Source organism: Diceros bicornis, chromosome 4 (genome assembly GCF_020826845.1).
Source record: "Diceros bicornis minor isolate mBicDic1 chromosome 4, mDicBic1.mat.cur, whole genome shotgun sequence".
Taxonomy (NCBI): Eukaryota; Metazoa; Chordata; class Mammalia; order Perissodactyla; family Rhinocerotidae; genus Diceros; species Diceros bicornis.
The window spans coordinates 30956694-30971311 of NC_080743.1; the positions used below are offsets into that span (position 1 = coordinate 30956694).

At 43.9% G+C, this 14618-nt stretch overlaps 1 protein-coding gene across 9 annotated transcripts in view; it reads left to right on the top strand.

The window, feature by feature from the left end:
- The window catches only part of TLCD4 (TLC domain containing 4), a 98168-nt gene that overhangs the window by 27760 nt on the left and 55790 nt on the right, over positions 1 to 14618 (top strand). Inside the window, exon 1 of one of the 9 annotated variants that reach the window (XM_058538588.1) lies at positions 4254 to 4530. The exons of 4 other annotated variants lie outside the window; for them this stretch is intronic. The gene's annotated coding sequence lies outside the window, so the exon portion shown is untranslated. 4 more of the 9 variants (XM_058538585.1, XM_058538591.1, XM_058538590.1 and 1 more) reach the window with 4 other exon arrangements.

Here is a 14618-nt window from a genome sequence, read left to right on the forward strand (position 1 = left end):
GCTTGCCAACCAGTGTGTTGGTGCATGCCCGGGATCTGAATCGGTGCGCACTCCGGCTGCCTCAGCGGAGTGCGCACACTTAACTGCTTGTGCCACCAGGCCGGCCCTCCCCAGGAGTTTATTTTTTGATGGAGCATTCCCATAACAAAATAATCAGAGAATGGGAAGAAAAATATGTTTGAAATAGAAACTTCAGTGGAAGGTTGTAAGATAAAGTTAAGTAATTCTCATGGTCTAGGATTTCTCAGTCTTGGCATGATTCACATTTGAGGCTACAAATTCTTTTTTGTGGGAGATTATAAGATGGTTAGCAGCATACCTGGCTTCTACTCACTAGATGCCAGTGCATGCCCCTTTTCCCTGTGGTGACAACCAAAAATATCAGAAGACATTGCCCAATGGCTGGGGTGGGGAGAGTCAATTGAGAATCTCTGTCTCAGACAATTGAAAAGAAAGATGTAACAAGAGTTCACAAAAAGAACACAGAGAAAATGGGAGGGAGGAAATTAGCAAAGAAATAATAAAAGAAAAAATTTGCAGATAAGATCAAAAGAACCCTGGAGTGTCCAGCACAATCAATGAAAAATGACCCATTTGAAGGCACATCATTGTGAACTTTCAGACTACTAGAGATGATGGGAAGATTCTAGAAAGAAAAACAGTTTGGCTACAAAGGAATGGGAACGCGAAAGACATTAGACATTTCAGTGGCAACAGTGGAAGTAAAAGACAGTGGAACAATGCTTTTAAAATGCTGAGGGAAAATGATTTCAACTTATCCAAACTATCAATCAAGAATGAGAATAGAGGGGCCAGCCTGGTGGCGTAGTGGTTAAGTTCACACGCTCTGCTTCGGTGGCCCGGGGTTGGTGGGTTCGGATCCCAGGTGTGGACCTATGCACCACTTATCAAGCCATGCTGTGGCAGGTGTCCCACATATAAAGTAGAGGAAGATTTAGCCCAGGGCCAATCTTCCTCAGCAAAAAGAGGAGGATTGGCAACAGATGTTAGCTCAGGGCTAATCTTCCTCAGCAAAGGAAAAAAAACAATGAGAATAGAAAAAACACATTTTCAGAGGTGCAAGCACTCAAAATTTACTTCTATGCACCGCCTCTGAGTAAGCTACTGGAGTCTGTGCTTCAGCAAAATAAGAGTGTAGACTAAAAATTGTGTGTTTGAGTATTGGAAGACAGTCTTGATGGGCATTTGATAGATATATTTGAAGCACTTGGATAAAATTCATGTTAGATACATTAAAAAAAGGTGAGAAAGCAAGGCAATTATTAACTCCAGGGAGAAGAGGACATTTTCAAGAAAAGCATTATCATGGCACTTTAACTTGATTCAGCAATGCACTATATTTACATTGTCAGGATGATATAAACCCTAGTTATTGATTTGCACAAAAGTTGTGATGTGGCTGTTAGAAGGAAGGGTGAGGTCAAAGTGGTGGTGGTGGTGTGTGTAAAAGAGCTAAATTCTTAAATGCCATAATAAGAAATCAACAAATAATGTCTAAAACTGAAAATGAAGAAACACTGGTGTAAGCATATCACTTAGGAAATGAAGAACACCTAACAGGACTATGTGGAACGGGGGGTGAAGCTAGGTGGGGAGAAGTTGGTCACGGGACTGACGGGACTCATGGGTGTTTTTTGTTATAGGCCTTTAAGAACCATTTGAATTTTCACTTATATGTATTAGTTTCATTAAAAATAAAAATGCAAACAAAAGCAATACATATATATTATAGGGAAAAAACATCACATAAAATACGATAAGCAAAAAGAACACAAAAGACATAGAATCTCACCGACCCAGAGATAACTACTGTTAATATCCTGAAACGGTTTCTTCTTGAAAAATTCTGAAAAACAAACTAAATACTCCAAAAGCCTTACAAAAAATTCTTGGTACACTAAAACTACCAATAAAGGAGAAAGTAGTGCCTGGGATTATTCATTTTTGACTAAATTAACCCTTCTGATCAAAATGTTTGGTGTCATTTTGGTTATATCTTCACGAACGGAGCAGAGTTGGAGAACTGAAGCAGTTTTCCAAAATATTTTTGTTCTAATTATGTTGTTATTTTAGAAAGAAGCAGCGTTTAGTCTCAGTTTTCCAAACAATTGGCTCTATTTAGAAGTTTAGGAATTTTTGGAAACAAATTCATCAGGAAAATTTGTCTCAAAAGAATTTTTGTATTTTTTTCTCTTTTAAAGTGTGAATTAATAATTTCATTTCTCTGAAGAGTTTCTTTGAATTGTTTCAATGAACAGAAATATAAAAAGTGCAATTCAGCTTTGATACCTCATATTTAAAATGCAGTAAAACTTCAGATAGTAAATACAGAATTTGGGGGAACTGTCCTTGGAAAAGAAGTATTAGTAAACAAAGTTAGGAATAATTAGAGATTTAAATGTGAATAATGAAATGGATATTTTTAAAGAAATTAGGCTGCATTAAAATTTTGAGGAAAAATATGCAGTATATCCTTCTACTTCCTAAGGTCGTTGGGTTTCAATTAGTTTAAATGTTTCAAAATTCAACTGATACTTGCTGAATTCTTTTCATATCTCAGGCTTTGTCCTTCGTGTGTTCACTTACTTGCTCTGTATAATCTCAAAAAATCCTGCACATTTGATGATGCATTTGTAGAGGTCTAATATGAAGGAATATAGTGGGGGCATAGAGTATAGTGGAATTCTAAGGATTTACTTGGCCTTGGCTACTGCTGTGGTGTTAGAGAATTTGCATATCAAAGATAATGATGGTGTATTTATCAGGAAAAAACAGAGTAACTATCAGCCACTGGAGACAAGCATAGGAGAGAGTCTGGAGGAGGTAGTCTTGATGCAGAGTTCTGAGATAACGTGTGCAATCTGTACTCTTGCAGAGCTGATCCCACAGGTGTGCACATACAACCATCCTGCCCATGGAGAGTGATGAAACAGCTAAATGAGTGCATAAGGCAGGTATGGGGCAAACCAAAGTTGTCAAGGACTATGCACACTGTGAAGCAGCTATGATGGAGCAGGTTGTGGTCAAAGGGCACTGGTACCCTGGTATGTCCTGCAAGTCTTTGGGAGAAAAAGGGGAACATGCACTTGGGGGCCTGCAGGATCTTCCTCCCTGCTTGACTGCAGGGCAGGTTTCTGTCCCAGTAGGGTGGAATAGGTTTTGTCTTTTCTAAGTCAGTCAGAGGTCCATTTGCCAAGACTGTGGTCTTCAGAGGTTAACTGTGAAAATTATCCCCATTTTACAGATGAAGAAATTGAGCCTCCGTGAAGTTCAGTAAGTTAAAGTGTGTGTTTGTGTGCATGTATATATCAGGTAAAAGTTGTTAGCTCTATCGATAGACATTTCTTACAAATAATTGTACTACGTTATTTGGTGTGTGTTTACTAATTAATTACTCTAGATTTTACCTCTTTCCAAAAAAGGATTTGTGATTGCTTTTTGCAAGTTATAACAGCCTAAATGTACCTTTTCGTTACTTTGTTTTATTCAGAACAGTTCTATCTTGTTGATCCAGAGCACTTGGAAGTTTTTGAGGCTAATATTTAGCAGGTCAGAAGAGCTATTTAAGGGCAAACGCGATGCTCTGGGCAACCGGGAATTCTCAGCACCAAAAGTTCAAATCCTACTTCCCCACCCTGACAGCAGAGGGCCTCCAGAGGTAGGTGGGGTGCTGGTGCACTCCCGAGGGTGTTTTTCAGGGATTCCGGAGGACGCTTCTCCGAGAGAACGTGTCTCTTCTACGCCCCTTACCCAGTTTGGAATGCACCTGTAGCCCCAAGCAAGAACGGGGCGGGACTCGACTTTGGCCAAGTCAAGCGTGGCAGGAAAATTCAGCAGTTGCCCTTTCATCTCCTTTCTGACGATCAAACCATGTGCTTAATTTACGCAGAATTTGGGTATATAAGGCAGACTGTAAACTCATAATCTGAAAAGAATTCTGGTTGTGTGGAGAGCCCAGGTACTGACCGCTGCGGAAGCAGACTCAGACCGTTCTCCCCACTTGCTAGTTTTGTTACTTGCTTTGGTAAGCCGAGGGACAGCACGCTCTGTCTCTGGTGAGGTGTGCTCTTCCAGGATTCCACGGCAGCCCGCCTCGGTGTTCCCGTTTTTGAGCCCTTTCCGGGACCCAAATTCCAGCACCCGCAAGTCAGCCCAACAGTTGGGCGTCGGGGCCCCGCCCACTCTGGCCGGGGGTCGTTGCTGCCAGGAGCCGGAGCGGGAGCCGAAGCCGGAGCCCGAGCGGCCGCGGCCCCTTTAAGGAGCCGCTCTGCGGTAACCCGAGCCCGCAGTCCGGGCGGGCGCGGCGGTAGCTGTAGCCTCCGTGACTGCTCCTCCAAGCGGCTCGGAGCCCGCGGCTCCCCTGGCTCCCGCTGGGCATCTCGCGGGGCGGCTCTGGCCGGCGCCAGCCCTCGGGCGGGCCGGATGACCAGGCGCCTGTAAGCACCCGCCGCCCTCTCCCGGCCCGGCGCGGCCGCCGCCCGCGCGCGAGTCGCCCGGGACCCGGCACAGGTGACGCCGTTTGGCGAGGGTTCGGTAGGAGGGCGGGCTCGCTCTGCCCCGCGCTCCCCGGCGCCGCCGAGCGCAGCCCGCAGGCAGGGGCGCCGCGGCTGCCCGCCCCCGGCCTAGCGCGGCCGAGGCTCCGGCGCCCGGAGGCGGGTGGGCGTCCCGAGCGCGGGCGCGGCCGGGGGCTCCGGGGCGGCTCCGGCAGGTGTGCGCGGCCGGCGCAGCATCCTCCCGGCCCGGCGGGCTCCGGCGCCGCTCGGGGCGCAGACGGCGTCCCGGGGCCCGCGGCCCCCGCGCCGTCCAGACGCCCCGCGTTCCGCTCGCGTTTCCCTGGCTGCGCGATTCCGGCTGCCGGGTCTGCCTGGCGGTGTCTCCCGGGTCTCGGCTCACAGCGGTGGGGGCTGTGGGCATCTGGAGACAGCTTTCTTGTTAGAGGCCGGCACGCAGTCAGGTGCATCAAGTGGGTAAGTCTCCCCTTCTCCCATCTCCTCCCTGCTAAATAAAACAAGAAGCGGTTATTTACCCTTGCAGTTCTCAAGTGGGTCCCATTTTTAGCCACCGACTGCTGAAGAGTCTAGTGGGAGAGGGATTGGGCGCAGAGTCAGAGGGAGAAATTGGTTTCTATTTCCAGCGCTACCATTGTAACCCCGGGCAAGTTTATTAAACTAAGTGCCTCGGTTTACCCCGCCATGAAATGGCATCTGCAATGCTAGCATTTTCCCAGGACGGGAGGAAAACCGCTATGAAAGCATTTTGAGTTGACTAGGTTCATTAAACTGGCCACTGTTGCTGGCCAGTTTTGTCTTAGTGGGACACATCTGAGTGTTAATGTGGTGCACGTTTTTATATGAAATTATAAAATTGTTCTTAAAAAGTGATCTTTGCTAATGTTTAAATGAATCCGATACCAGTTTAGAGACAAGATGGAAGAGTTTGTGTGGATGTTAGGAGCTGATGTGTGCAGTAGGAAAAAAGCTATCATTTTAGTAAAATCTTTACTCAGTCATAAATGGAGTTGAGGAAAATGGATCTCGGATTGTGTGTTTTAAGTGAGATACTGCTGTAGGTTGGAATGCAGCTTCATCTTTGTGTAGCCAGTTAAGGTCACAGGTAGAGAATCCCAGTTCCCTTTTAGCCGTGCTATATATGAAGTAGAGACTTTTTTCCCTTGTTTATCTTTTCCTTAAACTGTATGGGTGAAACTAAATTAGAAAAGCGTCCTCCACGGGGTGGGCCTGTGGCGTAGGGGTTAAGTGTGCGTGCTTCACTGCTGGTGGCCTGGGTTCGGATCCCCGGGGGGCCCACCGATGCACTGCTTGTCAGGCCATGCTGTGGCGGCGTCCCATATAAAGTGGAGGAAGATGGGCAGGGTGTTAGCTCAGGGCCAGTCTTCCTCAGCAAAAAAGAGGAGGATTGGCGGGAATGTTAGCTCAGGGCTGATATTCCTCACAAAAAAAAAAAAAAAGAAAAGTGTACTCCTGCCTCTCTTGAAAACTGGAAAGAATGGCTTGAAGAACCATGGATTTTAGTTTATTTGCCATCCTGCCTCCTGGGCCATCAGATGATCTCGAGGGAAGTATATTTGAAGATGCTTCTTTCTTTCCTACCCCTGCAGCTGCTTTTGCCACAACCTCCCTCCAGGGATCAAATCCTTACTGAGTGATCTTGCCTGAGTTTGACCTGTCTACCTGCCTTACACCCAGCTGCTCAGGCAGTCATGATTATTTACACTATGAGCTTTCCGTTCCTATTCCTTTCATGCCGAGCCTTCTTCACCTCCTTGGAAAGAATAATGGCTCTTTGCAACTTAAAGCCGTATACTTGGAGATGCCTAGGAATGGCAGTGGTCAAGGGGCTGAAGCATTATAGCCAACTCCAAAGCTGGGTCTTCTGAATAGACCCTGGAGTATGGAAGCAGAGTTGGCCTGTCTTTTCCTTTGTTTTCTGAAATCTCCATTGGTGAGAGAGTCATCTGATTACCAAGGTAAACGGAGGCCTTGGGAGCAGGGAGCCATCAGAAATCTAACTCAGTGCTAGACCGATTATGGGCATTCCCAGCAGAGGAGTGAGGAGGAGGAAGTGGTGACTTGGGAGGGGTTGGAGTGCCCTCCCAATAACCGGATGACCAGTGAGGTGGTAAAGGAGCCCTGGATTCCCGACTGGGATGTGGGGAAAGGGCCAGGTGGCAGAAAGGGACTGGTGGAGCTGCGAGGCAAATTCTGGAATGTGCCCTAGGTGTGACCTCCCCTTCTCCCCTTTTCCTTTTAAGAGTGTTTCTTGCCCCTCACAGCCTGGTATGGATATCCTACAGTTCTCAGACCTGTTCACTCACCTCCCTTGGTGCTCTAAAGGAGGCCTGGCATTGATGTTCCTCCCTCAAAGCTCGCCTTCCATGTATGAGAGGAAACTGAGCAGTTTACTGCATAAGGAACCTTCAGAGCTCAGTGTCTCCCTGCACCCTTCTTCTCAAATTAATGTCCCATATCCTACAGATTAAGGATTGATTTAGCTTCAATATCTCTTGGAAGGTTAAAACGTGGGATACTCAGTTTGGCTGAGAAAAGTAAACTGAACAGTCTACAGGAAGATACAGAAAACTAGTTTTTCTGTAGAGGAAGATAATGAATTAATTGTCTGGGTGAGAATTGTGGGCAATTGGACAAGGGAGGGCAGGACTGGGGGTGGAGTTGTGCTGGACAGCTTGTGCCCTTGTCCGTGAGAGAGGAAAGGATGCCACCAAGCTCATACAGTCACCTCATTGTGCTTTCCCTCTTTCCATTTGCCTTGTGAGAGGAAGAAGAGAGCAGTATGGAGGTGGAGTGACCATCTGTTCTCAAGGATGGGAAACAGCCTTTAACTCAACATTAGGGGTGAGCTGTATTCCCCTGGCATTGGTATCAGGCACTGGGTGTGTTACACCAGAGGAAACGTTACATCAGGAAAGTGAGTTAATTTTCTAAGGAAATCTAAGGTATTTCAAGAGTGACTTTGGTGTTTTTTCTTGTTGGAGATGAAAGAATGGAGTCCTGCTTCTCTGAGGTTTGTTATTCACAGTAAGACAGCTGAATCTGCTGCATTCAGATCCCAGACCTGAAAAGAAGGCAGGAATAGCAAAGGATGTTTTTTTTTTGCTCAGAACATTGGTCTGTTCAAGGAGAAGACAATCCTGTGGATGCATGAGAAGGAGCTTGTGAATCACTGTAAAAGGCCAAGCAAGGTTGGTGAAAACAGCCAATGAAGAAGACAGCAGAAAGTGTGTTCAGAGCTTGAGCCAGCGTGAGGAAAGGAGCCGCTGAGCAGTGGGACCAGTAGCAGGGGGGGCGGGTCTGGCTAGCTGGACAAGTGCTTGTCTAAAGCAGTGTTTCAAATATTTTTGGATTACAATACAGTACAAAGTGCATTTTTACATTGAGATGCAGGACGTAAGTAAGTATATGTGTCTCTGAAACAGGTTTCATGAAACAATACTTACCCTTACTGTATATATTCTATTTTCTGTTTCTATTTCTACTCTGTTTCTATTTCTATTCTGTTCTGAAAAACTTATCACAGTCCACTATTTGGAAACCATTTGTCTAATGGATGGAAAAACAGGTTGCAGTGGAGCAGGCTGGGCATTGGAGGTGGAGATGCTGGAGGAGGTGGAAGGGGGAGCATAGACTTGATTGGGAGATATCTGGATTCTGTTGGTGGGGACAGAAGGGAGTGGGGGAGCTCATCTGGTGTCTGATGGGTGCAGGACTCACATTAATGAAAGGCAGCTGGATGGGCAGGTGCAGAAAGGGGACTCCCTACTAGTTCTATCCACTTCAAAGCAAACAGTTGGTTCTGAGGGAAGGGGAAGTGTGGAAGGAGTCAATTTAGACTTGAAAGCAGTGTCTTTAGAGCAGTAGATTTTTCTCTGCAGGTTAAATAAGAAGACAAATGGATCCAGAACAAATTGGGTGATGGATTTAGGCCATGTCCACTTTCGCCAGCTGTATAGGGAGCAGAGGGGCTCTAGTGCAGAGTGGGTGGGTAGGAGGCTCCCATCTCCCCTTCCAGCTTTGAGAAGTTCGTGCAGAAGAAGTGGATGGAATGTGTTGTTTCAAAATCCCATTTGCTGATCAAACTCGTTAGGAAGTTGGCTGCTTGCCTCACAGAGAATTGGAAAAGTATTCTCATTACATTTTATAAAAGGGTTAGATTATCAAGACTTCCTTAGACATCTATTTCGAGATCTACAATCAAACTGGAATCATCATTCATAGCCTTTGGGATTGCCAAAAAAGCTTCTTGGAGAAGTAGGTGAGGCAGCACCCAGCATCCTTGAGCTAATTCCAGTATCGGTGTCCTGAAGTGCAGCATCTATCTGCAGCTCCTTGATTTCCTTTTCATAACAATTAACATCTGACTCCAACACCTAGCACCCTCACCACCAGGCAAGTGCAACCAAGCCTGGACAAATAGTGGGCAGGTTCACCCAGTTGCTTGGTTACTGCTTGCTGTTATCATCCACATTCTGACCTATTTGGATCCTCCTTTTGACCCATCCCTGCCTTGTGTGATTTTTTTCAGTGTTTGACTTGACCTCTCCTCAGCTGCCTGGTATCTACCTAATGCTTTCAACCCGGGGTTCTCGGATGTTATCTCTGAGCCTCAGACTTACGGTGTCCACCTGACTATTCCCGTGGAGCTGGTGTTTGGATCCCAGCCTGGGCTGTGTTGGTGTCCACTGTATCCTGCCATGGCCAACCTAGAAATAACTCTACATCGATGGGTTTATATGTTGGTTTTGATTTAACTTTTAAATTTTGGGGACATGGAGAAACTATCTTGGTCAAGTTAATTTAATTAACTTTCTCTGAAGAGGCTTAATAAAAACCTTTAAAAAGTACCTTTAGAAGGCATAGAAAACTTCTCCCTATTTGGTATGTATTTATTTAGTGGAAGAGGAGGAGGAAGAACATTTGATGAAAAGTTTAGAACAAATTTAAAAGCCCCCTTTACAAAGAGTTACATTTTAGGGACATAATTCCCCAAACTAGTCTTGCTCAATTAACATGTTTTTCTCTAATGCATGTAAAAATATTGAGACAATTATGAATTAAATGCTTTATAATTTGTTACATGCTATTTTAAGGACTTAGAAAGACTATAGCTGTGTTCCAATTGAGAAAGGTTCTTTGCCTTTTCATATTTTTAAAACCTGTATGAGTGTTACCAAACAACCAATTTCTTACATATTTTACGGAGGAATCGAGGGCAAGATAAAGGCTATGGGGTGGGAGTCAAGTTGCACTGAAGGGAAGGCCTAGCCACTTGGAGCAAAGGCAGCATGTTGGGCGTATCCCAGCTCAGTATCTCCGAACCAAACTCTTAAGACATTAGGCATTTGGAGGACTTGAGAATGCTGTATAGCCTCAAGTCCCCAAACCTTTACTTCAGGGTTTTTTTTTTTTTTAATTATAGAAGTGAAACCTTCTCATTATATAAAACATTGCAAACAACTAATAGTCAAGAGAAGGAAAGTTCACTCTCCTTTCCCCAACTCCCACCTCCCCTGGTTTCACTCCCAAACACAACCAGTTATCAATTTTGGGGATATAGCTCTCCAGACTTTTTTCTCTACAAATGCCAAAACGTGCGTAGTTATGTATTTATGAAAAATTTATCACTTTGCAGCCTGCTTTTTTTTCCCACTCCGTAGTATGTGGTGCACATTCTTTTGTATCACCTTGTTCATTTAAATGTCTGTATCACCTGTGATAGTGTAGCTATATCAATGTATTTAACCATTTCCTTATCATTGGGCCTTAAGGTTGCTTCTAATAATGCTGCAATAAACACTCTTGTACATACATCCTTTCACGCCCAATGAATTTGTTTTAAGGATAAAAGATAAAATCATTTGTACACTGCTTATTTTATAATTCAGATAACATAGTGCTATCACAATTTACATATTCTACCATTTAATTCCCCAAATATTCATTCAGCAGTAAAAGTGTAGTGCTAGACACTATAGGGATTTCAAAGTGGGGCAGTGCCAGCCCTTGCTGACAAGACCTCACTGTCAAGAGTAGGGGGATTAGGCATACACACTGACTGTAATTTCTTTGGCTTTATTTATACCCTACCTTGTTCCAAAAATGACTTGGGAAGATGCATACAATATGACATAAAGTAAATTTAGGATAAGAAAGAAAAATAAGTCAAATGAAAATGAGATGGAGGTATGAGTGAGGTTCATTAGTGTACTTTAAACTCCTGTTCTCTTCTTCCTGGAAGTTCTGGCTATGGGCTTTCTAGCAGCCTAGCACAAGAGGCAAACAACCCATAACAAGCCTCAAGTTGTTCAAAAGAGAAACCAAATCACAGAAGCCTATCTATTTCTGATTCTAGAAAGTGAGAGAAATTTCTCCTTTGGATTTTCATCAAGAAAACACTGCGTTTGTGACGGTCAGTATTCTCAGCCACATTCCCAATATCATACAGTAAAACCAAGTGACCTTGCTTCGTGATGCCATTTCAGATCATGTTCCTCAGTGCTAGCCAGGGTGTCATGCCTTGGCCCTGCTCAGTGAAAGGTCATGAGGGTGAGTTGTAAGTTCATGGGTTTAATCCAGGAATAGCTTTAAGAAGACCTAAAGTGATACGTGACCATTGAAAACAGCAATCTGATATTGTTCCTGGACAATTTTTTCTACAAGGTAGTACAGAATATATAATTTTAGTGGAATTTCTGTGGGTAGAACCCATTTGCCTAAGAATACTAGGCTTGCAACTTACAAAGAAAGAAGCGAGGATGTTTTAGATGGTGTTAATGTATTAGAACTATAACAATGACTAAACAAAATGTTTTTTTAAAAAGAAAAAGAACAAAACTCTGTACTTTGTCCTTGCAGGAAGGATGGTATTTGTTTACATTGATCAACTCCACAAGTTAGAAAGGATGAGAACCACCATGCCAAGAAGTCTTAAGAGCGTGTCCAAGCTTAAAATGATTAATAGGTTGTAGGGTGTGAGAGTGTTAGCAGGATTTAGAGATCTACATGTTGGGGCAGCTTGATCCTATTTCATAAAGCTGGGAAAATTTGACTCTCGTGAGCCACCTGGAGCTGAACTTTTATCACCACACTCACTTAAGTCTTGCCTCAGGTACATTGCCCCAAACAATTCTTTATTACCAAGTCTATGGGCCAAGCTTAAGTACTTTTTTATAGGACCTACTCTGAATTTAAACATGAGGTTTGTAGTAAATGTTAAACTTGAGGTTACCTGAAGCCACATCTGATTTGTTTTGCACATCACCTCACTAGCCTGTGAAATGGTTCAAGGAAACACCTGAGGTTGGTAGTAAATGGTAAACTTGAGGTTACCTGAAGCCACATCTGATTTGTTTTGCACATCACCTCACTAGCCTGTGAAATGGTTCAAGGAAACATGTCACTGCATTTAGATTTTTTGGCTACCTGATAGTATCAAACCAGATACTGAATCAGGTAGATAAGTACCTGTTTGTTATAAAATAGTGCACTTAGAATCAGTTTGAGGTAATGGCAATTGTCTGGAAGGAGGTCAGAAGAGAAACCACTCTCAAAGTACCTTGGTAGAATTTTAAGTAGCCCTTAGGTAACAGGATAAGAGGTCACCTAGAGAATTTAGAAATTCCTTAACTGTCTTCTCATTTAAGCCACCAAATTCCCCAGTCAGATCATAGGTATAGACCAGCTGCAGGGCCACTGGGCCAAGGTTAAAAGGAGGGGACATGATCCCATTGCTTCAAATACAGAATATCCTATCACTCTATGACTTGGTGCCATTGGAGAGATAGGTGTAACATTTCCTGGTTAGGAAAGAGTGGTAACAAGCATTATCCTTTATTGAGTGGTATTTTGATCTATTGCTGAATAGCAAACCACCCCCAAACCTAGTGGCTTAAAACAATGATTTATATTTCTCATGATTCTGTGGGTGGCTGGGCAGTTCCTCTGCTGATTATAGGGTCACTCACATGGCTGCATTCAACTGGAGGGTCAGCTGGGCTGGGAGATTCAAGATGGCTTGCCAGCATGGCTGGTGGTTGGTACTGAGTGTTGCCTGTTGCAACAGGCCTCAGTTCTCCCTGTGGCTTCTCATCCTCCAGTAGACTAGACAGGTTTCTGTACGTGGCAGTCTTAGGGCAACTTTCCAAGAGAGTAAAAGGCAGATGCTCAAGGTCTTTGAGGCCTATGTAGGCTCCAGAATGCTCACAGCCTGTCTTCTGTATTCTGTTTGTCAGCAGTGACAGGCCAGCCCAGATTCACGGGGGCAGAGACCTAATCTCCACCTCTGGATGACAGGAGTGACAATGTCACACTGCAAAGGAATTTATGGACATTAAATGATTTACCACAAGTGGCTACATGTGCTGAGCACTGTGCTAGGTGCATTTAACTTGTCTCTTTTAAGCCACATGACCGTCTTGCAATGTAAGCATTCTTATCCCTGTTTCATATGATGTGCAGGTCAGAGAGGTCATATTCTTGCCCAAGGCCACTTGATAAATATTGGGACTAGGATTTGATTCTAGGTCTCTCTCTAGCTGAATCGAATTCGTCTTAACAACTGAACAGGTGGTTGAAACTTGCTAAATTGCTCTTCAGCTCCTCTCACCCATTTAATACTGTCTCCTATTTCCTGTGGGGAGCAGGAAAGAGAGAACTGGAAGGTGAGCAGGCAAAACCCTACCTCAGCCACTTCCCTGCATCCTAAGGACTTTCCTAGGGGTAATCAGATCCACAATTTGGAGGTGAGAAAGACCTCCCTGTCTCCTTAGGTTCTGACTTCCTAGGTTGCTTGGCAGGTGTCCCAATGATTCCTTTAAAAAAAGAACAAAATATATTTGGAAAAATCTTGCTCTGTCCAGCTTTTCCTTGATTTCACAGTGTTGGCAGAAAGCCAAGAGATTTCCCAAGCCAAGAGGTGATTCTGTGATCCCTCTAGGAAGGAAGGAGCAGGGATATGGAAATAAGTACATCAGAAGCTGAGTAGAATTTGGCTGCAGAACCTCATTCCTCTTCCCCCGAGTCTCCACCTGGCAATGCAGTGCCACCTGGCCCCTGCTTCAGCCTGGGGGCCCCTTGCTCACACAGACCCCTTCTAAGACTTGGGGAGTGTGTTGTATGTGAAATGTTGGTTTCTTTAAAGATGGACCCTCAACTTGTATAAGCTTCCAAATCCTTACTTTTTATTTGTGTCAGCTACTGTATTAGTGTGACTTTCCAATTACTATTGTCTCCTGGCTTAAGGCATTCTGGTTTATCCAAAATCCAGTGACTGTCATTGGATTTACAGGTTTAAAAAACAAAGACTTCTTTATAAAAGTTTTAAGTGGGATGAGATGCTAGGAAGCAACATTTATCAAGTAAATAAAATGTACCATCTGTATTGTGAGCCTTAAGGCCCTAGAAAATGAACTTCTGAGTTTCCTAAGAGGAGAATTCTTCAGTGGGTTGGAGCAGTAGGGAGAGCTAGGGAAGGAGGCCTTTTCCCATTGTCGGCTCCCTCACAGCCACACTTCTTGTTAGGTATTAGAAAAACAAATCCCAAGGCAGGGAATCAGTATAAAATGAAATAAAAAATTTTAAATAAGACAAAAGACTTAAAAAAATTGATGACATAGATTAATTATATTAAATTTCATTTTAAGTTAACAGAACATGTAAAATGTATAAATAACTATAAGCTAGGAAAATAAGAATAAAAGTTTTGTTAAAATCCTAATTAACAATACCTATAGTAGAAGGGAGAACTGATCAAGTGTTGCAGGAAACCAAGGGGAGAAATTCCTTCTTGAAAGAGCAGGAATTTTCAGGGAGGGGTTAAGGAGATGGGATAACCCTCCAGTCTTGCTGTGTCAGAATCTTTTGGTGGGGACTCTGGGCCATGTGAAAAAAAAAAATATCAAGAAAACTATTTCCCCCCCAGAAAACAAACAGTAGAAAGGAAGACTACAGAATCTTCTTTACTGATGGGAATAAGCAGAATATATACTGAGAAAGTATTGTGTGTGTGTGTGGGAGGGGACAGGAGGGAAGCTCTGGGACATGAAAATTTGAAAGACACTGAGT